This window comes from Sus scrofa, chromosome X (genome assembly GCF_054392235.1).
Source record: "Sus scrofa isolate SSC_HxYL_T2T_F1_AM1 chromosome X, Sscrofa_HxYL_maternal_Yorkshire_Landrace_v2.0, whole genome shotgun sequence".
NCBI classification, from domain to species: Eukaryota; Metazoa; Chordata; class Mammalia; order Artiodactyla; family Suidae; genus Sus; species Sus scrofa.
Window position 1 is genome coordinate 77,467,293 of NC_139401.1, and position 26,094 is coordinate 77,493,386.

At 36.7% G+C, this 26,094-nt stretch overlaps 1 protein-coding gene across 4 annotated transcripts in view; it reads right to left on the reverse strand.

The window, feature by feature from the left end:
- Window positions 1–26,094, reverse strand: part of HDX (highly divergent homeobox) — a 288,121-nt gene that overhangs the window by 87,383 nt on the left and 174,644 nt on the right. The window contains exon 11 of one of the 4 annotated variants that reach the window (XM_085008832.1): window positions 7,473–9,979. The exons of the other annotated variants lie outside the window; for them this stretch is intronic. The gene's annotated coding sequence lies outside the window, so the exon portion shown is untranslated. Of the gene's footprint in view, window positions 1–7,472; window positions 9,980–26,094 lie in introns of those variants that run through there. 4 annotated transcript variants of the gene reach the window in all.

Sequence of the window (26,094 nt, forward strand, 5' to 3'; positions counted from 1 at the left end):
ACCATTATCAAAAAAAAATACAAAATAAATGTCACAAAACTGTAGAGAATTTTCACACTCTTGAAGCAAATAAAAAATGGTATAACCACTAAGGAAAACAGTTTAGAAGGTCCTAAAAAACCTAAAAATAGCATTACCATTTAATCTAGAATTCTCATTTCTAGAATATACACAAAATAATTGGAAGCGGGATGTCAAATAGATATTTGCACATCTATGCACATTGTAACATTATTCACAATATGCAAGAGGTAGGAGCAATCCAAATGTCCATCAACAGATAAATTGATAAAGAAAATGTGATATATGTACAATGGATTATAATTTAGCCTTAAAAAAGGAAGGAAATCCTGCCCCATGCTATAATATGTATGGCCCTTGAAGATAATATGTTGAGTGAAATAAGCCAGTTACAAAAGGAGAGATACTGAATGATTCCACTTAAATGAGATATCTAGAAAAGACAAAATCATAGGGGTTGAGGGGAGGGGAAAATTGGGAGTTGTTGTTCAATGGTATAGAGTTTCAGTTTTGCATGATAAAAATTTCCAGAGGTCTGTTACACAGCAATATGAATATAGTTAACATTTTACTAAACTGTACACTTAAAAATGGTTAAGATGGTAAAATGTATGTTTTGTGTCTTTTTACCACAATTAAAAAATACACTAGAAAGAATGATCAGCTTATTTAAAAATAAACTTCATCAATAATTAAATGAGAAATCATTTCATGAGATGTCATGTCATAAGCTCTCCAAATCATTTTCATTAATACTTAAAAGTTCACATCTTTTGAAGAGGGATCAAGATGGTGGAGTAGGGGAACATGGGGCTCATTTCTCTCACAAAAACATCAAAAATACATCTATGTGTGGAATAATTCTCACAAAAAACTATCTGGAAATTGGAAGAGGACCTCCTATATGACCAAAGCTGCAAGAAAGATCTCCACATAGCTGGGTAGGATGGGGGGAAAGGCACAGTGCCCCTGGGAGGGATTTGTATTGAAGAGAAGATAAACACAAGCAGATGCTTGCCCTGAGAAGCCCCCTTGCCTTCTGGGAAATCCACTGGGACAGAGAGAGGATCTGGAAAAGCCTTGAATACTCGTGAGGAGCACGTACTGGCTTGCTAACAATCAGGGCAGAGAGAGACTTGTGCTGGAAGCTGCCACCTTGCTATACTTCCCACTAAAGGGGCAGGCATTCTGGTCCTGCTCACTCCACACCACAGCTTGGAATAAGATCAGGGCAAAGATTTGTTCTAGCTGAGAAGATACAGACCAAGACAACTGGGTGTGATAGGTCAGAATCATGGAGACAATTATCAGTGCACAAACAGTGGAGATGTGTCTGGCCTTGGTGGACATTGTTGGTGCCTGCACCCAGAAGCACTACAGAAATGTGCAGTGGTTGGACACTGTATCTTGGGTAGACATGCCCTGGGAGAGGACTTGATCTAGTTATGCAGAAAACCTAGATGGTCTGGGGTGTCATTGGGGTGGGGGGAGTGCAGAGCCTGTTAACAGTGTCCACACTGGGTTGGTGCCAGAGGAATGTGCAGCAGAAGAGTGCTGAGTCTCAAGTATACAGGTCCTGGGCAGCAGTACCCAGGGGTTCACTTCCCAGAGGGATTCGCCTACTCCACAATTTAGCTTGGCCCTGGATCAGGGGCTGACAGGTCCTGGGAGAGGATTGCCACAAAGGCAGCTCCAATTTCAGGTGGAAGCACAGCCACCATAATTTCTTCATCCACTGTCTCACTGGCCCCCAGCCCCAGCCTACTTCACACCACAACCTTGCACAAATATAAGACAATCACAGTAGAGAAAAGGATGTGACCTTGGGCTGCTTCTGGGCAGAACCATGAACATCTGTACAGGCAGTGCATGTTTGCTGTGACCACGTGGGCCTTACCTGCTTTAGTGATCACCTCCTTTGGGGCATGGCATGCATTCAAGGGCAACAGAGTCTCATCGAGCTCCACCTTCAGAGCTTCTATTTAAACAACTGGGAAACATACCCCACCCCCAATAGAGTGGTGACAGCCATAGGGAAAAAAGGAGGGCCCACCCCACATCCAGCACAGCCTCTGGCCACCACAACATCAATTGTGCTTGCACATTCTGAGAAAGATGTAGTTAGCATCCATACCAAAAATAGCCCTTCCATTAAAATATGGAATCATGAGGTTGTGGGTTCGATCCCTGGCCTTGCTCAGTGGGTTAAGGATCTGGCGTTGCTGTGAGCTGTGGTGTAGGTCACAGATGTGGCTCGGATCTGGTGTTGCTGTGGCTAAGGCATGGGCTGGCAGCAACAGCTCCGATTAGACCCCTAGCCTAGGGACCTCTGTATGCCATGGGTGTGGCCCTAAAATCTCAAAAGACGAAAAAAAAAAAAAGAAAAAGAGAGAGCTGTCTATCTATGAAGGAAAAGGAAGCAGAGGAAGAAAATAATAGATGAAATAAATTAAATAGGGATCCAACAAATAGAAAATATCTATAAAACCAAGAGTTGTTTTATTTAAAGATAAACAAAATTGATAAATGTTTAGATAGGCTCACCAAGAAGAAAAGAGAAAGGACCCAAATAAACAAAATAAGAAATGAAGGAGGAGAAATAACAACTTTAACCACAGAAATACAAAAAATCATAGGAGAACACTATGAAGTGTTACATGACCACAAAGTGGACAGGCTAAGAATAAATGGACAAATTTCTAGATACCCACAGCCTGCCAAAACTGAGTTAAGAAGAAACAGATCATTTGAACAGACTTATCACTATACACAATGGAATACTACTCAGCCATAAAAAAGAATGACATAATGCCATTTGCAGCAACATGGATGGAACTAGAGAATCTCATACTGAGTGAAATGAGCCAGAAAGACAAAGACAAATACCATATGATATCCCTTATAACTGGAATCTAATATCCAGCACAAATGAACATCTCCTCAGAAAAGAAAATCATGGACTTGGAGAAGAGACTTGTGGCTGCCTGATGGGAGGGGGAGGGAGTGGGAGGGATCGGGAGCTTGGGCTTATCAGACACAACTTAGAGTAGATTTACAAGGAGATCCTGCTGAATAGCATTGAGAACTTTGTCTAGATACTAATGTTGCAACAGAAGAAAGGGTGGGGGAAAATATAATTGTAATGTATACATGTAAGGATAACCTGACCCCCTTGCTGTACAGTGGGAAAATTAAAAAACAAAAAAAGAAGTGAAATAGAATTTATCATTTTTAAAAAAAGACATGACACCATAAAACTGGGAGAACATAGGCAAGACATTCTTCGACATAAATCACAGCAATATTTTCTTAGTCTCCAAGGGCAAAAAAAAAAGAAACAAAAATAGACAAATGAAACTTAAACTTAAAAGCTTTTGCACATCAAAGGATACCACACACACACAAGAAAGAAAATATAATCTACGGAATGGGAGAAATTATTTGCAAATGATGAAACTAACATGGCGTTAATACACAAAATACACTAACAGCTCATACAACTCAATATAAGAAAAAAAAGCAACCCAATCAAAAATAGACAGAAGACCTAAATAGACATTTCTCCAAAGAAGGCAGACAGCCAAAAAGCACATGAAAAGATGATTAACATCCTTAATTATTAGAGAAATGCAAAAAAATCACAATGAGGTATCACCTCATACTGGTCTGAATGGCTATCATTAAAAAATTTACAAATAACGTTGAAATGGGTGTAGAGAAAAGACAAATCTCCTACACTATTGGGTGAATGTAAATTGGTTCAGCCACTATGGGAAACAGTATGGACGTTCCTTAATAATGTAAAAATAGAGCTAATGTATGATCCAGTGATCCCACTCTTGGGTTTATATTCAGAAAAAACAAAAATCTAATTTGAAAAGATACATGCACCCCAATGTTACATCAGCACTATTTACAATAGCCAATACATGGAAAAAAACCAATTGTCCATCAACAGATGATTGGCTTAAAAATATATGAGATATATATATATGTGTGTATATATATATATATATATATATATATATATATATGATATATAAAAGATGGGATACACACACACACAATGGAATATCACTCAGCCATAAAAAGAATGAAATATTGCCAGCAAATGGATTGACCAGAGATTATTATACTTAGTGAAGTCAGAGACAAATATTATATGATAGCACTTATATGTGGAACTTAAAAAATAATACAAATGAATCTGTATACAAAATAGAAACGGACTCACAGACACAGAAAATACATTTATGGTTATGAAAGGGGAAAGAAGAGGAGAGAAAAACTAGGGGTATTGGAGTTAAAGACAAACTACTATACATAAAATAGACAAGCAACAAGAATTAGTAAATCCTTACATAGTCAATATCTTGTAATAACATATAAAGGAAAATTATCTGTAGAAAAAACTTGAATCACTTTGCTGTACACCTGAAACTGTAAATTTACAATAGTGTAAATCATCTGTACTTCAATTTAAAAAAGGAAGAAACAAGTTCACATCTTTGTGTACATTTCTAAGATACTATATTTCAATTTTTGAAACACGACAATTATAACTTTTGGCTTAGTCACATGATCTGTGTAAAACTATTTTATTTCTGTAAAGTACTGCAGTCTAAGAAGGAGCTGTAGCTCATTCAAATTTCTTCATCTTGTTTTCTCACATTTATAGTATTTATGTGGTCTCATTCTAAGTCTTATTATATTGCTCTCCTGTTTCTAGGAACACAGGAGCTTTATTTCACTCAGAAGGTTCTTAGCATTCTCAAAGGGTCGGTGTCATAGCAATTCATCTCCGAGTTCACTCTACCTTTATCTTTAAGGTGATAGGATACAGAAGATTACATTACAGTCCTAGTGTGCTATAATTGTATGCCTTCTCAGCTCCTTATACACAATTCAGCCACATAAGGACAATACCCTTGTTAAGCAGAAATAATCCTTATCTGAAAATGAAGTGTCAATTTATTATAAAGTATTGGAATTGTACAGTCAAATGAGTGGTGCACCCTCCAAAGTAATAACTTTGAGAGCTATACATTTTATTCTAATGATGCTGCCTTTGCTCTAAACAATGCAAGAGCTTCTCTTTTGGAGCTGTCAGAAGAGCCAATTTATGAGTCACATGAGGAAATCAGTCCTACTATTGTAAAGTCATGCCTTGTATAATGTGCAAGAAAATGGCAGACTGTTTCTTTCAGTGGGAACACATCTGAGATTATAGCCCCACTACCATGATAAATGAGGGAAAATTCAGACCTGGATTAAATGCCCTACTATTTCCTAAAACTTTATCTGATTCTCCTCAGTCAGAGGTAAACTGTCTCTCTGAACTGTCAGAGTGCCTTGTTGATACTTTTTTTTAGGACACTGAGGTCATATTGGTTTTGGTTACAATTAATTCTACAATTTTTTTTGGATGTGCCTAAGGCAGGTGGAAGGTCCTGGCAGCCAGGGATTGAGCCTGTACCACAGAAGCAACTTGCCAAGCCACTGCAGTGACAAGACCAGATCCTTAACCTGCTGTGTCACAAGAGAACACCCTATACCTTTCCCTCTTTTAATAATAAGGAACATGTCTTATTTAGCTGTATGTCTTACTCACAGAGTAGACTATCAACAAATATTTCTTGAATGAATGAGTGAAAGACCAAAAGGGAACCATTATTTAACATTGAATAAGGAAGATTTGGGACCTCGTTTGCCTCATCTATGAAATGGGAATGCTAAAAATCATATCTAGTCCACAAGCTTGTTGTGAGGACCAAATCAGAAAAACTGAAAAAAACATTCTGAAATAGCTAAATGCTATAAAAATGTAAGGTATTGTTATTAATTCATTTTTGTTTAAGTGAAAACATTCAAAACTCTCAACACATTATTTATCAGAACTATTGTGAAATAAAGATGAATCTGACACCTTCTCTGCACTTAAGGAGTTTCAAACCTTCCTCATAGCACTTTATCACTCCCTAAGTTATGTATTACATTTATGTCTCTTCCACTAGAATGAAAGATTTAAAAAGATACAGATATTGTCTGTCATGTTCAATGTTGTATCCCCAATAAATGTTTGTTGAATTAGTTAATGAATTAATGATTGGCTATGCCTATGTGAAAATATAGTACTTTAGTGAGTATTGAACAAATATTTACTGAGATCTCACTATGAGCAAGACACCAGAGGATATGAAGATGAAAAAAAAATTGAGCAGACATCTAATGTAGAAGGCTGGGTGCAAAGAAAAAGTTGATAGAGCTAAAACAATGTTTTGTGTGACTGTAAGATTTCATGGAGTTGGCATTTGATCTGGACCTTGAAATATGGACAGAATTTGGGCCAGTGAAGATGAGGTGAAAATATTTTAAGCAAAAGTAACCTAATGTGCAAAGGCATAAAAGGTAGGAAGGTACAGGTATACTTGGGCAATCCGGATAGTTCAATATAACTGGAGCATAGGATCCAGAGAAAGTAAAAATGGTTTATTCCATACTGGGGAGGGCTTTGAATACCAGAATTACTCAGTCAAACAATACTCCCATCTGAAGTAAGAGGTGTTTTGTACAATATTGCTGGGAAGCAGAGGGTTAGACTTGAGGACTTAGAAGTTTAGCCTAGACCTATTATTTCGTGACCTTTTAATGCTGTTGCCAGTGTTAAGTTATTTTAGTTTAAAATACAATTATATAAAAAGGTAGGGTCCTAGAAGTCAGTTTTATTCAAAGATCTTTCCTGACCCTGTAGAAAACAGTTTTGACATGTTTGGAGAATCTGTATTTTTTTTTTTTTTGCCAGCAATAGAAATTCTGAGATAAAACAGGCAATGGTAAAAATAAGACATTTTCTTTTGTTGTGTGGACGTCATACCTTTGAACAGAGATTCATTTATATTTTATTGTTTTAATTTCCATAGATAAGTACAAATCAAATAGTACCAAACTCTGGCTAAGAAAATGTAAATGAGATTTTGAGCAAATGCTTTCCAAAGACTAATGATCAGAGAAGAAAGATATAAGGTCACTAGAGTCAATCTCAGCTGGTTGCCCAATTTTAAAGGTAGTACTAGTGCCTTCTCATAAGAATATATGTGAACAAAGACTGTTATTTTCTTTGGAAGATCTTAAAAATGAAACTTATTTCTTCATTCTAATGCCACATAATTTTGACATGCACACAAACCTGTCTGTAAGACATTTGGGAATGGGGGTTGTTGCCTTATTTCATTCCCATTGAACATTTAAATAATGAAAATGCAAACCACATCATTTGCTTTAGTCTCCTCCTTGAACACTCATTCTTATGTGGAGTTAAGTATTAATGTCTGCCATATTTATCCATCTATCCATTCATGTATCTGTGCATCTATCTATCCATTAAACAAGTATTTACAGAGTAGGTATATCTTTGGATACCATGTCATGTACAATGGGTACCGTGCTTTCTCTTAACAAGTTAACTTACATTTATTTTCAGTGTATCCACATGTGAAATATAGAATGGGTATAGAAAATGAACATTAACCTATAGATGGAGCCATTTAAAAACTTTTAAACATTTAACAATATACTGATTTATTTTAAATTTATTTTAATTACCAGTAACTTAATGGATTACCTCAAGATAAATGTTCTTTTTTGAAGTTTTTTGTCATACTAAATGAATAGAGTTAGGCAGTTAGAGACAAACAACATATGATGCCACTTAGAAGTGGAATCTAAAAAAAAGAATACAAATGAAATTATTTGCAGAATAAAGATCTACTCACAGACTTTGAAAAACTTATAGTTACCAAAGGGGACAGTTGAGGGGGAGGGAGGAGTGGACTGTGTGTTTGTCATGGAGATGTTCTAAAATTATGTTATGATGATGGTTGTACAACTAAAAAAATATAATAAAATTTGTTTAATTATTTAAAAAATAAAATCAGTTTGCTTGAAGAGCTGTAGTTGATCATCAAATCTCTCTCTCTCTCTCTCTCTGTCTCTCTTTCTTTTAAGGAAGTCCAAGAATCTTTGATTTAGAATGAACTGTGCAATCTGATCATGAAAAGGCTCATTTATCTACCATTCTCTAATGAGGAAAATCCATTATATTTGTTCTTCAAAATATGGTGCAATATTTTTTTTTTGGTTTTTAACTGACACAGTGATGGTGAATACAAAGGACACTGAATTTATGGTGAGAATTATGGTTTTGATTTTCACTTCTATAATTTATTAGTCATATGACCAAAGGAAAATCATATAATTCTTTATGAACTTCACTTTCCTTATCTGAACATGGGAAAAAATTAAGCTTACTTGTCTACCTTATGGGATTGTATGAAAATCAAATGAAATAATGAATATGAACACCCGTGTTAAACTGCCAAATGCTCTTTAAAGTATAAAAGGGATTTTTTCCTTCTTCCTTAGGCTGTATATCCAGTAGGATCAATCTGTAGTTGTTAAAGTTAAGCTGTTAAAATTTTTAAAAATTGTAGAAATCTAAGGTGAAGAGAAATATTTCAAGTAAAAGACAAAAAGCCTTGTAATACCTCCTTATTTGCAGTCATGCATTAAGCAGACTCCAGGTCAGCCATATTTTGTTCTATATGGTCTTTTCTATTCTTCTAATCTTCAATCCATCTGTTTTTCTTTGAGCTTAAAATATGCATAAGTAGAAGAACTGTCCCTAAGGGACGGTGATTATTACTCCAGGCCTCAGGATTTGTGTGTGTGTGATGGGGAACTCAATCTAGAAACTAAGAAGTGACTAAGACAGGCAGACTATAGGGGAGAAGATTATGACTCCTTTAGATGATACTTAAACAATAACAACAACAAAAATAGAGGCCTAACTCTAGTTCATAAACTTTCACACTAGAGCGAATAGACTGAAGTAAACATAAGGGTAAAGATGGTGCCTATCTTGCTCATAATTGTCTCAATGCCTGGCACATTGTAGATGCTTTATAAATACTTGTTCATTGATTTTCAACTTATAACAAATGAAGGGCTTTCCGTCTCTAACTCTCCCCAAAAGCCTTCTAAATTTGTATTTTATTTTGTGCTTTCTGTTTAATGGCTAATTTAATTATAATATAAATGTCTATGGAAGGGCACAGGGTAAAGCACAAGTGTTGCCCTAGGATTCCCAATCAAAATGTTTTTATACAAATGTTGTTGACCTGCTCCATTTCTGACCTGGGCAAGTTCACCCCCCACCCCAGTAACCTGGTATTCCTCTACACTTGGGAGGCCATCATATTAATACCAAATGTAGTGTGGACTACAGCCTAGTTCTCCCTTTTACCCCTCCTTGTTACTTGAATGAGACCTCAATAGGTTTTCAATCTGTGCACTTTCCCTCTGACATGGGACACTAACACACAAGAAAGATCTTTCTTGGCATTGAGGGACAAAAGCCACTGACTGGGAAACCTGGTTCTCAATCAGTGATACTTTCATAGAAAGATCTTGGTGAAAGGGGAAATATAAACACTAATAAGCAGAAACATCAACTAAAATAGAGTTTTGGAGGCTAGAAGAGGAAGCTCTCATGCCCTCTGAGGATAGTAGAGCACAACAGGAGGAAGAAATACTCCCTCTTCTTGACAAATAAGACCTCAGCACATGAGGGACAGTCACAACTTAGCCAATGAAAGCCACACTATATATTGACAAGATCAAGTGTGTTCAGGGTGGTATGGCCATAGAAAAAAGACACTATACTTTGAATTCTCAAATCCTCCAATTGACTTTTTGTTTAATATAGCCTTTCCTGCTTCCTTTTCCTCTCTTTAAAAAAGCTGTCCTCAATATGGCCTCAGCTCACTCCCACCATCTTGAGTAAAGGTGTCTGCACAGCTCTTCTGCTCCTGGCGGCTCCTGAGCTGAAGTGTTGGTCACAGCCTTGTGGCAATAGGAACTCTGGTCTGAAGTGAGAGGCCGAGGCCTCTGTACGTGGCACCTGTGAGCAAGTGAAGCCAGATGAAGCATAGAGGAGAAGAAAAAAAAGAAAACACACCAAGATGAAGCCATCATAGGACTTAACCAAAAGGAGGACCTCACAAAGAACTCAACTATGCTGAAACCTTGATCTCAGACTTATACTTTTAAAGAAATAAATGTTTGTTGTTTAAAGTACCCAGTCTAAGATGGCAGAATAGAAGGACTGGAGGTCAACTTCTCTCCTAAAAACAACAAAATTCACAACTAAAGACTGAGCAATCATCACCCAAATGGACCAGAAACCTTAAAAAAGATATCCTACTCCAGAAGAAAAAGAGGAGGACACATCAAGAGGTAGGAGGGGTGATTTCATGATATAAACAACCCCATACCTCCTGGGTGGGAAGCCCCACAGACTGGAAACTGACTGGTTCACAAAGACTCACCTACAGCAGTGAGAGTTCAGAGCCACACATCAAACTCTCACTTGTGGGGATCTAGCACTGGGAGAAAGAGCCCCTGGAGCATCTGGCATTGAAGGCCAGTGGGACTTGTGTCCAGGCGCTCCACAGGACTGGGGGAAGCAGAGTCCTCATTCCTAAAAGGCACACACAGACTTTCATGTGCACTTGGTCCCAGGGCAAAGCAGTGTCCATAGGAATCTGGGTCAAACCTGACTGCAGTTCTTTGAGGACATCCTGGGTAAACAGGGGTGAATGTGGCTTGTTGTGAGGGAAGGAATTGGAAGCAAAGCTCTCATGAATATTCAGCAGTGTGACTTTCTCTGGAGGTGGCCATTTTGAGAAAATCTAGCCTCACCCATCAGCTAAGGGTGAGAAGCCCCAGGCCAAACAACAATCCAGGTGGGATCACAGCCCCACCTCTCAGTAAACAGGCTAACTAAAGACCTCTCAGGCACACAGCTGCCTCTAATCCCATCCAGAGACTGAGCCCCACCCACCAGAGGGATTGGAATCACCTCCACCCACCAGTGGGCAAGCATCAGCCCCTCCCATCAGGAAGCCTAGATCAAGCCCCCCATAGCAACATCAGCGACAAGGGCGGCAGACATCAGAAGTAAGAGAAGCTACAACTCTATTATCTGTAAAAAGTTCACCACACCAAAGGCCTATAAAAATGAAAAGACAGAGAACTATAACTCAGATGAGGGAGAAAGGAAAAACTCAGAAAATAAGCTAAGTGATTAGGAGATTCTCAGCCTCCAGGAAAAATACTTTAGACTGTTGATGCTGAAGATGATGAAGACATTGGAAATAAACTGGAGGCAAAGATGGATAACTTACAGGAAATATTGAACAAAGAGATACAAGATATATAACTTAAACAAGAAGAGATGCAAAATACAATAACTGATATAAAAAATTCACTAATAGCAGCTAACAGCAGAATACAGGAGGCAGAAGAATGAATAGGCGAGGTGGAGGACAGATTAGTAAAAATTATGGACACAGAACATAAAAGAGAAAAAAGATTGAAAACAAATGAAGAGCGTCTCAGAGAACTCTGGGACAATGTTAAACGCACCAGCATCTGTATTATAGGGGTGCCAGAAAGAGAAGACAGAGGGGGACAGAAAAAATATTCCAAGAGATAAGAGCCGAAAACTTCCCTAACATGGGAAAGGATCCACTCACTCAAATCCAGGAAGCAAAACGAGTACCATATAAAATAAACCCAAGGAGGAATACCCCGAGACACATGTTAATCAAACTGACCAAAATTAAGACAAAGAGAAAATCCTGAAAGCAGCTAGGGAAAAGAAACAAATAACATACAAGGGAACCCTGATAAGGTTGTTGGCAGATTTTTCAGCACAAATACTGCAGGCCAGAAGGGAGTGTCATGATATACTTAACATGATGAAAGGAAGAAACCTCCAACCAAGATTACTCTACCCAGCAAGGTTCTTATTCAGATTTGAAGGAGAAATCAAAACCTTCACAGATAAATAAAAGTTGAGAGAATTCATCAATACTAAACCAGCCTTACAACAAATGCTAAAGGAACTTCTCTAGGCAGAAAAGAAAAGACAGCAACAGGAAACAAAAATGCCACACATGACAAGGCTCACCATATATAGTAAAGGTATACATACAGTAAAGATACGAAATCATCCATGCACAATTATACCACCAAAGTCAGAAATCATGAGAAGAGGTGGGTACAAATGCAGGACACTGGAGATGCACTTGCAATTAAAAGACCAACAACTTAATACAATCTCATTATACATATAGACTCATATCAAACGTCAGAATAACTGCAAACCAAAAATCTACAATTGATACACAAACAAAAATCAATGCAAATACAACACTAAAGCTAGACGTCAAACCAGAAGAGGAGAGAACAAGAGAAGGAGGGAAGAGAAAAGAGTAACAAAAAAAAAAAATCCAAAGCAATTAATAAAATGGCAATAAGAACATACATATCAATAATTACCTTAAATGTTAATGGACTAAACACCCCAACCAAAAGACATAGACTGGCTGAATGAAGAGAAAAACAAGACCCATATATATGCTGTCTTCAAGAGACCCACTTCTATTCTAGGGGCACATACAAATTGAAAATGAGAGGATGGAAGAAAATATTTCATGCAAACGGGGATCAAAAGAAAGCTGGAGTAGTAATGCTCATATCAGGCAAAAATAGGCTTTAAAATGAAGAATACTTTAAGGGACAAAGAAGGCCATTACATAATGATCAAAGGATCAATCCAAGAAGATGATATAACAATTTTAGATATCTACGCAGCCAACACAGGTTCACCACAATATGTAAGGCAAATGCATAAAAGGAGAAATTGACAATAACACAATCATAATGGGGGACTTCAACACCCCACTCACAGCAATGGGCAGATCAACCAGACAGAAAATCAATAAGGAAACACAGGCCCTGAATGAAGCATTAGACCATATGGACTTAATAGATATTGATAGTACATTCCATCCAAAAGCAACAGAATACACATTCTTCTCAAGTGCACATGGAACATTCTCTAAGATTGATCACATCCTGGGCTACAAATCCAACCTCAGTAACTTTAAGAAAATTGAAATCCTATCAAGCATCTTTTCCAACCACAATGATGTACCACTGGAAATCAACAACATGAAAAAATGCAAAAAACACACACACGTGGAGACTCAACAACATGCTACTAAAACAAACAATGGATCACTGAAGAAGTCAAAAGGAAATTAAAAAATACCTAGAAGCTAATGACAACAAAGATACGACATTCCAAAACCTATGGGATGCAGCAAAAGCCATTCTAAGAGAAAAGTTTATAGCAATACACCCACCTCAACAAACAAGAAAAAGCTCAAATAGAGAAGCTAACCATACATCTAAAGCCGCTCAAGGGAGAAGAACAGACAATACCTAAAGTTAGTAGAAGGAAAGAAATCATAAAGACCAGAGCAGAAAGCAATGAAATAGAAACAAAGAAAAACATAGAAAAGATCAATGAAATGAAAAGTTGGTTCTTTGAAAAGATCAACAAAATTGATAAACCCTTAGACTTATCAAGCAAAAAAGAGAGAGGACTCAAATCAATAAAATTAGAAATGAAAAAGAGGAGTTCCTGTTGTGGCACAGTGGTTAACGAATCCGACTAGGAACCATGAGGTTGTGGGTTCGGTCCCGGCTCTTGCTCAGTGGGTTAACAATCCGGCGTTGCCGTGAGCTGTGGTGTAGGTTGCAGACGCGGCTCGGATTTGGTGTTGCTGTGGCTCTGGCATAGGCTGGTGGCTACAGGTGTGATTTGACCCCTAGCCTGGGAACCTCCATATGCCACGTGAGATGCCCAAGAAATAGCTAAAAAAAAAAAAGAAATGAAAAAGAGAAGTAACAACGGACATCACAGAAATACAAAGGATCATGAGACTACTATAAGCAACTATACGCCAATAAAACAGAAAACGTAGAAGAAATGGACAAATTCTTAGAAAAGTACAATCTTCCAAGACTAAACCAAGATGAAATAGAAAAGATGAACGGACCAATCACAAGAACTGAAATTGAAACTGTGATTAAAAAATTTCCAACAAACAAAAGTCCATAACCTGATTGCTTCACAGGCAAATTCTATCAAACATTTAGAGAGGATCTAACATCTATCCTTGTGAAACTACTCCAAAAAATTGCAGAGGAAGGGATACTTCCAAAATCATTCTATGAGGCCACCATCACCTTGGTACTAAAACCAGACAAAGATACCACAAAAAAAGAAAAATACAGGCCAATTTCCCTGATAAACATTGATGCAAAAACCATCAACAAAATACTAGTAAGCCACATCCAACAATACATTAAAAGGATTGGACATCATGAACAAGTGGGATTTATCCCAGGAATGCAGGGGTTCTTCAATGTCCGCAAATCCATCAGTGTGATAAACCACATTAACAAGCTGAAGAATAAAAACTGTATGATCCTCTCAATAGACGCAGAAAAAGCCTTTGACAAAATCCAACACCCATTTCTGTTAAAAACCCTTCAGAAAGTGGGCATAGTGGGAACCTACTTCAACATAACAAAGGCCATATAGGAAAAACCCACAGCAAACATCATTCTCAATGGTGAAAAGCTGAAAGAATTCCTGCTGAGATCAGGAACGAGACAAGGATGTCTGCTCTCGCCATTACTCTTCAACATAGTTCTGGATGTCCTAGCCACAGCAATCAGAGAAGTAAAAGAAATAACAAGAATCCAGATTGGAAAGGAAGAAGTAAAACGATCCCTATTTGCATACGACATGATAATATACCTAGAGAATCCTAAAGACTACCAGAAAACTGTTGGAGCTCATCCACAAATTTGGCAAAGTCGCAGGATACAAAATCAATACACAGAAATTGATGGCATTTCTATACACTAACAATGAAAGAGCAGAAAAAGAAATTAGGGAAGCAATCCCGGTCACCATTGCATCCAAAAGAATAAAATACCTAGGAGTAAAGCTACCTAAAGAAACAAAGACCTGTACTCTGAAAACTATAAGACACTAATGAAAGAAATCAAAGATGACACAAATAGATGGAAAGACACACCAAGCTCGTGGATTGGAAGAAACAGTTATCAAAATGACTATACTACCTAAGGCAATCTACAGATTCAATGCAATCCCTATCAAATTACCAAGGACATTTTTCACAGAACTTGAACAAAATATTTTAAAGATTGTTTGGAAGAACAAAAGACTCAGAATAGCCAAAGACATCCTGAAAAAGAAAAATGGAGCTGGAGGAATCAGGCTCCCGGACTTCAGACTACACTACAAAGCAACAATCCTCAAAACCATATGGTACTGGCACAAAGACAGAAATATAGATCAGTGGAACAGGATAGAAAGCCCAGAATTAAACTCACACACCTACAGCCAACTCATCTATGACAAAGGAGGCAAGGATATACAAGGGAGATAGGACAGCTTGTTCAAGAAGTGGTGCTGGGAAAACTGGACAGCCACATGGAAAAGAATGAAATGAGAACACTCCCTAACACCATACACAAAAATAAACTCCAAATGGATGAAAGACCTAGATATAAGACCAGACACTATAAAACTCTTAGAGGAAAACAGGCCAAACACACTCTGACATAAACGACAGCAACATCTTCTCAGATCCACCTCTCAGAGTACTGACAACAAGAACAAAAATAAACAAATGGGACCTAATCAAACATCAAAGTTTCTGCACAGCAAAGGAAACCCTAAACAACATGAGAAAACAACCCACAGAATGGGAGAAAATCTTTGCTAGTGAATCGCCGGAAAAGGGATTCATCTCCAAAATTTACAAATACCTTCTGCAGCTCCATACGAAAAAAACAAACAACCTCATCAAAAAATGGGCAGAAGATCTAAACAGACAGTTCTCCAAAGAAGACATGCAGATGGCCAAAAAAACACATGAAAAGATGTTCAGTGTCACTCATTATTAGAGAAATGCAAATCAAAACCACGATGAGGTACCACCTTCCACCAGCCAGAATGGCCATCATCCAAAAGTCTACAAACAAGAAGTGCTAGAGAGGGTGTGGAGAAAACGAACCCTAGTACACTGTTGGTGGGATTGTAAATTGGTGAAACCACTATGTAAAGCAGTATGGAGATTCCTCAGAAAATTAAACATAGGACTACCATTTGATCCAGCAATCCCACTCCTGGGCATCTACCCAGAGAAAACCATGACTCGCAAAGACACGTATACTCCAATGTTCATTGCAGCCCTCTTTGCAATAGCCAAGACATGGAAACGACCTAAATGTCCATCGACAGAGGAGTGGATCCAGAAGAGGTGGTACGTATACACAATGGAATATTACTCAGCCATTAAAAGGAACAAAATACTGGCATTCTTAGCAACATGGATGGACCTAGAAACTATCATGCTAATTGAATTCAGCCATACAATGAGTCACCAACGTCAAATGCTTTCACTGCCATGTGGAATCTGAAAAAAGGACAGACTGATCTTCTTTGCAGAACAGATGCTGACTCACAGACATTGAAAAACTTATGGCTCCAGAGGAGACAGTTTGGGGTGTGGGGGGATGTTCTTGGGCTGTGGGATGGAAATCCTATGAAATCAGATTGTGATGATCATTATACAACTACAGATGTGATAAATTCATTTGAGTAATAAAAAAAGATAAAATATGAGAAAGTCTGCTTTTTAAGTACTGTATATTATGAATTCATTTTCTTTCTGGGAAGTGTTAATAAAAACACAAGTACTACTAACTGTGGGAATAAGCAACCTCAAATAGCTTCTAGGATGTAATTATTTGGTAGAAGGAGTATAAGACATTGAACACAAGACTCCTGGGTTGTATACTGGCTCCTGAGTTTTTATGTAACTTTTGGATCTTGGACAAGTTACTTTCCTCATAATAAAATAAATTCAATAACATTCAGTTCTAAAATATTTCTCTTCTATTATTAGGGCTTAATGTGCTATGGAGACTCAATAATATCCAAACAACCACAACAATCATGCTTTTCCCACTTTGAGGTCACCAAAGGAGAAATCACATGGGAAAAATGATAAATGAGAAAGCGAGGTGTGACTGTATTATTAGCTGAGTTTGTAAAAACCTAGTGCTGAGATTGTGCCAAATTGATCGGAAAAAAGTTTGGGCTGGAAACTTGACAGAGGTCTTTTTCCTGAGCCCAGATCAGTCAGATCAGCCACCAACTGGACTCATAGTATAGCAAACTGAAAATATATGCTTGAGAAGAGGTGAGCAGGCATCAACGTGCCATGCCTTTGACTCCTAAAGTCCATGGAAGGAGGAGGTTAAATAGCTTCAGAGAAAGAGACAGACACACCAACATTCTTAATATTTTCAGATATAGTCATCCCACCCAGTAGCAACAATTAACTCAAAAATATTTTCCTAGTATCCAATTCATCAGTTAATGCACTTCCTATATGTGGATTGTTGTTACATGTGTTGTCTATATATGTGTGTTGCTTTAGATAGAATTTTATTTTTATTTTTTATTTCTTAAAGTTCATGAGTATTGATACATTTATTTATTTGGTCTTTTTACTTATTTATTTATTTTGTCTTTTTAGGGCTGCACCCAAGGCATACAGAGGTTCCCAGGCTAGGGGTCTAATCAGAGCTGAAGCTACCAGCCTATGCCACAGCCACAGCAATGCAGGATCTGAGCCCGCATCTGCCACCTACATCACAGCTCATGGCAATGCTGAATCCTTAACCCACTGAGCAAGGCCAGGAATCGAACCCACATCCTCATGGATGCTAGTTGGGTTCGCTAACTGCTGAGCCACGACAGGAACTCCCTATTTGGTCTTTTTTAGAGCTGCACCTGTGGCATATGGAAGTTCCCAGGCAAGGGGTCAAATCAGAGCTGCAGCTGCTGCAATGCCAGATATGAGCTGCACCTGTGGCCTACACCACAGCTCACAGCAATGCTGGATCTTTAACCCACTGAGAAGAGCGAGGGATCTAACCTGCATCCTCTTGGATACCAGTCAGATTCGTTTCCACTGAGCCACAACTGGAACTCCTACATAGAATTTTAATGTGACCTTAGAGGCCTACGTTTTCCTTAGAAGCCTATATCTATTGTCATCAAGACATGCTTCTAAGGTCTGCACTAGGCACCAGTTGTTCTGCTGAAGCACAGAATCCTTTATAATTTTCTTTTTTTAAAATTTTTTAAATTGTTGTTACCCAATACAATTTTTTTTTCTACTGTACAGCATGGCGACCCAGTTACACATACAGGTATACCTTCTTTTTTCTCCCATTATCATGCTCCATCATAAGTGACTATACATAGTCACACCCCCAGACAGGAATTCATCTATGAACAACCAACTCAGGCTGGGGCCCCTGCTGGGATAGTAAGGAATGGGAACTAAAAAGTTCAAGACTATGAAAGACCTCAATGTAAGAAAAGAACTTAAAGTGTAGGGTCTTTCTTTTCTTTTTCTTTTTTTTTTTTTTTTTTTTTTTGCTTTTTAGGGCCACACCCACAGCATATGGAGGTTCCTAGGCTAAGGGTCAAATCAGAGCTGTAGCTGCCGGCCTACACCAGAGCCACAGCAATGCCAGGGATCAAGCCCACATCTTCATGGTCACTAGTTGGGTTCTTAAACCACTGAGCCACAATGGTGACTCCCTTAATGTTTATTGATGTCATCTCTTTGAGCACAATTTTCCTTCTCTTTACAATGAGAAATTTTATCTATCCAGAGAAATTCTAATGTCTTTAAACTTAGCATTGTAAGAATCGACACAGAGGACATTAAATTAATTGAACATGTTCCAGGTGGTCATAGAACATATCACCTAGCATAATAACTGGCACATAATGTAAATTCAGTATTAACAGATAGACAACAAAGCACATGAAAAAATACTCAACACTACTGATTATAAGAGAAATGTAAATCAAAACTACCATGAGGTACCACCTCACAACTGTCAGAATAGCCATCATTAATAAGTCCAAAAATAACAAATGCTGGAGGGGTTGTGGAGAAAAGGGAACTCTCCTAAGCTGTTGGTGGGAATGTAAATTAATAAAACCACTATGGAAAACAGCATGGAGGTACCTCAGAAAACTAAGCATAGAACTACAATATGACCCAGCAATCCCGCTTTTGATCATATATCTGGACAAAACTTTCCTTGTAAAAACATATGCACCAATATGTTCATTGCAGCACTAGTCACAATAGCCAAGACATGGAAACAATGCAAATGTCCATTGACAGATGAATGGATTAAGATGTGGCATATATACACAATGGAATACTACTCAGCCATAAAAAAGAACAAAATAATGCCATTTGCATCAACATGGATAGAACTAGAGACTCCCATACTAAATAAGACAGAAAGAGAAAGACAAATACCATATGATATCACTTATATCTTGAATCTAATATATGGCACAATGAACCTTTCCACAGAAAAGAAAATGATGGACATGGAGAATAGACTTGTGGTTGCCAAGGGGGAGAGATAAGGAGTGGGATGGACCAGGAAACTGGGGTTAATAGATAGAATCTATTGCCTTTGGAATGGATAAGCAATGAGATCCTGCTATATAGCACTGGGAACAATATCTAGTCACTTGTGATGGAGCACAATGGAGGATAATATGAGAAAAAGAGTGTACATATGTATGTGTTACTGGGTCATTTTGCTGTACAGTAGAAAATTGACAGAACTCTGTAAACCAGCTAGATGGGAAAAATAAGAATCAGTTAAAAATTAATTAATTAATTAATTAATTCAGTATTAATTATGTTAAGGCAGACAAAAAATATATACAAGCAGGAATTTTGTTCTGGGATGACAGATATTTGAGGAAAATATTTGAGAGCTTTCTTTAAACCTGTAAGAGCAAATCATGTGTATTTCCCCACATAATTTTTTGGCAGACATCAGGGGTAAATTCTTGGCTGGATCCAATCAACTCACACTTACCATTTTATGCAAAGCTTTTTTAGATGACTACTCAATTAGGTCCCCACCAAACAATTCATCACAAACCCCTTAGGAACAACACCATGACCTTTAACACTCAATTATGTTGTCTTGTATGTTACATTTTATATGTTTAAATCTAATTTTGTGAAGTGTGCCAATCTCTTGGAAGTCAGGGAAGATACTCTTTTCCATATGTCCCCCAGAGCCTATATAATGTTGAATAAATAGGCAATTAATGAGTATGAATAGATATTAATCTTTTTTCTATAGTGCTTTACTAAGTTTTAAAATACTTTTAAAACTATTTCATGATTCCACAACGAATGTGAGAAGCAATCGTAACAGGGATTACTTCCTTAAGCAAAATCATATAGCCAGCAATCTTTCTCTTCTACAACACTGTATTATATTTTACTAGAGAAAGGAGAGGTTAGGGCATAGGTTTTGATTCCAGGAAATTTCCATCTCAAGAATTTCAGCCCCTTGTAATTAAGAAAGGGGATAGCCCCTTTCTTTTTTATGTGTTTCTAATTAGGAAGAGGAGAAACATTAATTATTGGATAAATAGCTTTATTATACTTTGACCTCCATATTGTCTTGTTTTTAGGGTTTTCTAAGTTCCTTTACCTAGGCCTTTTTCTTCTTCCTATTTTCTAACAAACATTTGTATCCAAATGGGTCAATGTTTCTTATTTGAATGAACCTAATGTCTCTTGCTTTTTATGTCTGAATCATTTGTTATTGTTGTTGTTGCTGTTTTTACCAGTTAAGACATGTTAATGCTTTAAAAATAGAAAAAGAATATAACAATTTGTAAGGCCATATAATAAAATAAATCCATTGGAATCTTTATTTAATTTCTCCAACACCTATATTTGTAAATTTAGAAAAAGAGCCTTGCATCTAGCAAACAGCCTTATGGAAATTAAATAGTCCTTTCCTCTGACTCAGTGTGTCAGTGAATATACAGGTTGCACAATCCTTGATACAGGGGTGAATGAAATATTCTCAAATGGCATCTAATTAGAAAGAATAACCCTTAGAAAGCGAAATGTGTGCCCATGAATGTGTGCCCATGAACAGACTGGAAGGAAGCGTGTATGTTATTTTCAGACATGTACTTAGAAAAACCTTGACGTATTTTTCAAATGACAAATAATATGTGTTTGAACAAAACAGGTTATATAGTGTAAAGGCAGTAATAACTGACTAGAATTCATTTTTTTCCTACTGCCCTAAAAAATCCCCTTGTGCCAGCTTTCAGCCTAAATAATACACCTACCCCAATCCCTGGTAACTACTTCTCTGATTTCTGTTTCTATAACATTGCCTTTCCCAGAATCTTATATAAATGGAATAACACAGTATGTAGCCTTTTGTGTCCGGCTTGTTTTAATTAGCATAATGTTTTTGAGGTTCATCGAAGTTATTCCATGTATCAGAAATTTGTTTCTTGATTCACTTGATTAGAAACTGAAGACAAGCAAAAAAAAGTAAGTAATCTAAAATTTCTGTAGATAATTTTAAAAATCTGTCAGAAATTCACCTATATACACATACACATTAAGCTGGAGACCAACATTTGATATTCAGTCAATGTAATGTTTAAAGAAATATAATTTTCCACAATGAGTTTGCCTCATATAAGATTACAGAACTGTATACATACAGATAACAAATCAATAAATGAGTACAAAATATATTATATGGCGTTGATATTTTATTAAATGCAAGATAATGAATCTGATTCACCCCAGCTGCCATAGCAGCTCTTTGATAGAGAGGAAGGGCTATTAAGTCTCTAAGGCAATAAGACTATTGAGGAAACTATTGATAAATTGTAGTTCTTTGAATGTGACAACACTGCTAGTAAGAAACTAAATGTAAGTGAAATTATTTTGAGTTATGTTTTGATTCTCTTAGATGTTTGTATTGAGCCACTTCTGTCCAGGGAATATTGGTAGGTAAGAATTGTCTTTGGATCCCCTCAATCTCCTTCTTTATAAGCTATAATAATAGCATTGGCTAGCATTTACTGAGTGTTTCCTGGTGCTAGACACTGTACTAAGCACTTTATAACAGGTTATTATATTCCTCACAACAATCCCTGAGATAGGTATCATCATTATTCATATATTGCAAAGAAATTTAGACACAGAGAGTTCAAATAACTTGTCCAAGATCATACAGTCAGTAAATGTTAAAACGGATTTGACCCCATGACTTAATTCCTACAGTATTCTACCCTGACCCCTCCACTATACTACTCTACATACATTTAATCTTCTAGATTTTAGGGTTGAGAATTTCCTCTCTCCCGCCTGCCAGCTACTTAATGCTCTCCATTGTTATGCCTCCTTCAATAATTTTAGAGATTCTATATTTATCCCTCTCTGCTTTTAATTGCCCACCTCCTCAACTATCCTTTTCTCAGTGCCCTGATCTTCTTCATCCAATGTTATAAAGAATGCAGCTGGTTAAACAAATGCCATTTTGGTATGAATACCTTATAGACCCCATTATATTTGTCAAGGATAATTACATTTTATACCAAATTATTACCAATAAATTTCCAACAGAGGCAAGGGAGGTAGGTGGGAATGGACAGGAAAATCTTCCCAGCATCCATTCTTTTATACTGTTTAAGCAACATATAAGGTTGCCTGCATCCACCCATATCTTCCCACTGGTGCTCTGTGCCTAGTGATAGACTGTAAGACAAGATTCAGACATGGCGACTGTAGCAGAGGAGTATTTTTGCCTTCTTATATAAACTAATGGATCTGAATGGAGAATAAATCTGTGACTTGGGTATCAGAATTGTGTGCCATCTAATTCAAGTTAACAAGAGTTATTATCACCACTTCCAACATTATAGGACTTTGAATGTTTCCCTAATAGCTTTAAGGAATTAATGAGCTCCCTTCTAGACATAAGTCTTAACTAGGGAGTGATCTAGGTACTGATAAGGATTAAGTTTTATATGGCCTAGATTACAGAGGAGGTACTTGATTATGGTAGTCTTGGTATACATTGTATTATCAAATGGAGATACAAATATTGATTGTTGTTTCACAACAAAATCCAGAATTGGTAACATTTATCAAACTTCCTAAATTGGCTGAAACAGAACACTATAATAAAAATAAACAGTCTTATTCTTTAGAGAAAAATTAGAATTCCATTTCAACTGACTTCAAAAAATTTACTGCTCCAAGTGCATATTTGTGTACACAATACAAGACTTTTCATACCTAAAATTGAGTTTGTCTTACTTTTAAAGTTTAGAATAGTTTACTAGTATAGGTGATAAAAGCATTACTTAGGTAGAAGTATTAAGAAGAAATGCTTTGTAACTTGGAGCCAAAATATAGCTACTTTATTGTGAAAGTAGCATCATTTGTTTTAAATCTGGGTAAAAATATAGCATTTAGGTAAAGCAGCTACATGTTAATTCTCCAGAACAAATGTATTTTTATCAGTAGAAGGTTTGCTTTTTTTCCTTGAATAATTTTTAAAAATTCCCCTTTATGTCCAAATATAATTGAGAGTTAAGATACCTTGGTGACCAAAGGTCTCAATACATGGTTAGGAGAAAAATCAGGACACATAACTGCATAATTATTATAATCTCAGTATTGCTGAATATATGCCATAAGCAGAATAACTAGAATTAAATATATTAAGATGCTAACAATAATTATTATTGGGTGGTAAGATAGCACATTTTTTTCCTCTTAATATTATATACCTTTTCTATAAAGTTTACAATGAATATCTGTTACTTTTATAATATGGTAAAAACAAGAAATATTAAAAAAACTAGTTTAAAAGGGTATGAAAAAAATAATTCATTCCTATGGACATACTCATCCAACAAATTGTCTTTTAAATAGATTTGTAATGATTCTCTTTCATTTTTATATAGCAAAGAATTTCTCCACCTTAAGTCAATGATTTTGCAGATCTGAGAAAGACTTGGGTCATTTGAAGTGCATGTTGACATTTTTTAAATTTAATTTAATTTTTATTATAGTATAGTTGATTTAGAGTGTTGTGTCAATTTCTGTTGTATAGCATAGTGATCCAATCATATATATATATATATATATACATTATTTTTTTCACACTATATTTGGTCTTGTTCTTTCTCAAGAGAGTGGATATAGTTCCCTGCTCTGTACAATAGGACCTCATTGCTTATCCATTCTAAATGTAATAGTTTGCATCTACAAACCACAAGCTCCTCTTCCATCCCACTTCCTCCCATCTCCTCCCTTGGCAACCATGAACATATCTACAAAACAGAAATGGACTCAGGGACATAGAGAAGAGGCTTGTGGTTGATATGTTAATATGTGATTTTCTCCTTCCAACTTTCTTAAAACAACATCAACTAAGAAGGAAAACTGCAGATGTGCTATAGGAAGCTCATCCCTTTCCCTCCTCCATTTGATAACATGAAGAGCTTTAACTGGCATAAGACTTTGACCAAAAAAGCCTGGGTATATTTACCCAAATTAAAAGCATTCTCAACTGGTGTCAAAGAGAACCAGAAGTTAGATGCAAATTGCCACTTAAAAAAGAAATCTATCGCAAAAAGGCATTCTTTGTTTATTCTGTACTGATTTACTTTCTGGTTTTACCATTTTAATATATCATTATGGACAAATCTGTTGTCTATTGCTGAATAGTCACTCTTTTCCAGTGGTGTTGGAGTAATTCTTTGTTATTTAATGTCAATGAAGAATGACACACATGTCAGTTTGGAAATCAACCAAATTTCCACTTGAGCATTCCATGTTCTCCTTTCTCTGAACCCAAATACCTTATTATCCTCTACATTTTTTTTAGGGCAGCACCCACGGTGTGTGAGAGTTCCCAGGCTAGGGGTCGAATTGGAGCTACAGATGCTGGCCTACACCACAGCCATAGCAACACTGGATCAGAGTAGCTTTTACAACCTATACCACAGCTCACAGGCAATGCCAGATCCTGGACCTACTAAGCAAGGTCAGGGATTGAATCCGCATCCTCATGGATACTAGTCAGATTCATTTCCACTGTGCCATTTTTTAAAAATTAGAACATTACTTTTAGGAGAAAAATAATTTGTAAAACTGTAAAAGGGGAACAATGCTTATAACACAAGACTTAGAAAAATAAACATTAAAAGAGGTGCCTATTAGTTAGAAATCATTTATTGCCTCTATAAAAGTTTAAATAAAAACCCTACAAAAGGTCGCATTACAGTCTGTGTGATTTTAATGTGATAGTATGTTTCAGAGGTAGTACCAGTAAAATGGGATGCAAGATTGCTAAAAGGAATTACTTAACAAGTTAATGTAATATAAAATTTCAATGTGGAGCAATATATACTCAGTATACACTTTACTGGAACAATCAGAATATATTTCCATGAAAACATCACCTTATTCTCTTTTCTCCCTTAGCAAATCTGTTCTTAATAAAGTTTGTTTTGTTTTGTTTTGTTTTGTTTTGTTTTTTGTTTTGGTTTTTTGGCAATGGTATGGCAAATGTTGACTCAGAAGTTAGTAGACTCCTCCATTATAACATCACAGAGCATAGCTTGGTGAAGAGCATGATACAGTGCTGTCTGCCAAGAATAATACCAACTTCAAAGATAAACCCATTTATTTATCATTTAGACGTTATGGTATTCATAAATCCTTAAATGGTTATTCTATCAGAATTTGGCATTTTTTAGGATCTGAATGAAAATCTATATTTTTTATAGGCATTATTCCCAGTATACTGTCCCTGTAATATAGAGGAAGGACAGTAGTTAAAGGTCTTGGAATTCTTAAAAATGGTCATAAGCTATCAGGCTAAAATGCAGAAACTATTCCTTGGAAATGGGCTAAATGAATGCCCCCACCCCACCCCAAAAGGGCAAAAAAATCAGTCTTGGAGCCCAGACTTCTTTTAAATATACCACTTATGTTTTCTCCTATAAATTGCTGACTGTTAAAGTGCCTTAAAATAGATGTTACTGTCTTTGGGAAATTACCTCTGAGACATCTTTTGAGGTATTAGTAGTACACAGAGGACAGGATATGACTGGGCTGCAGCCTTTTCTTTTCCAACAATAACAAACATTTC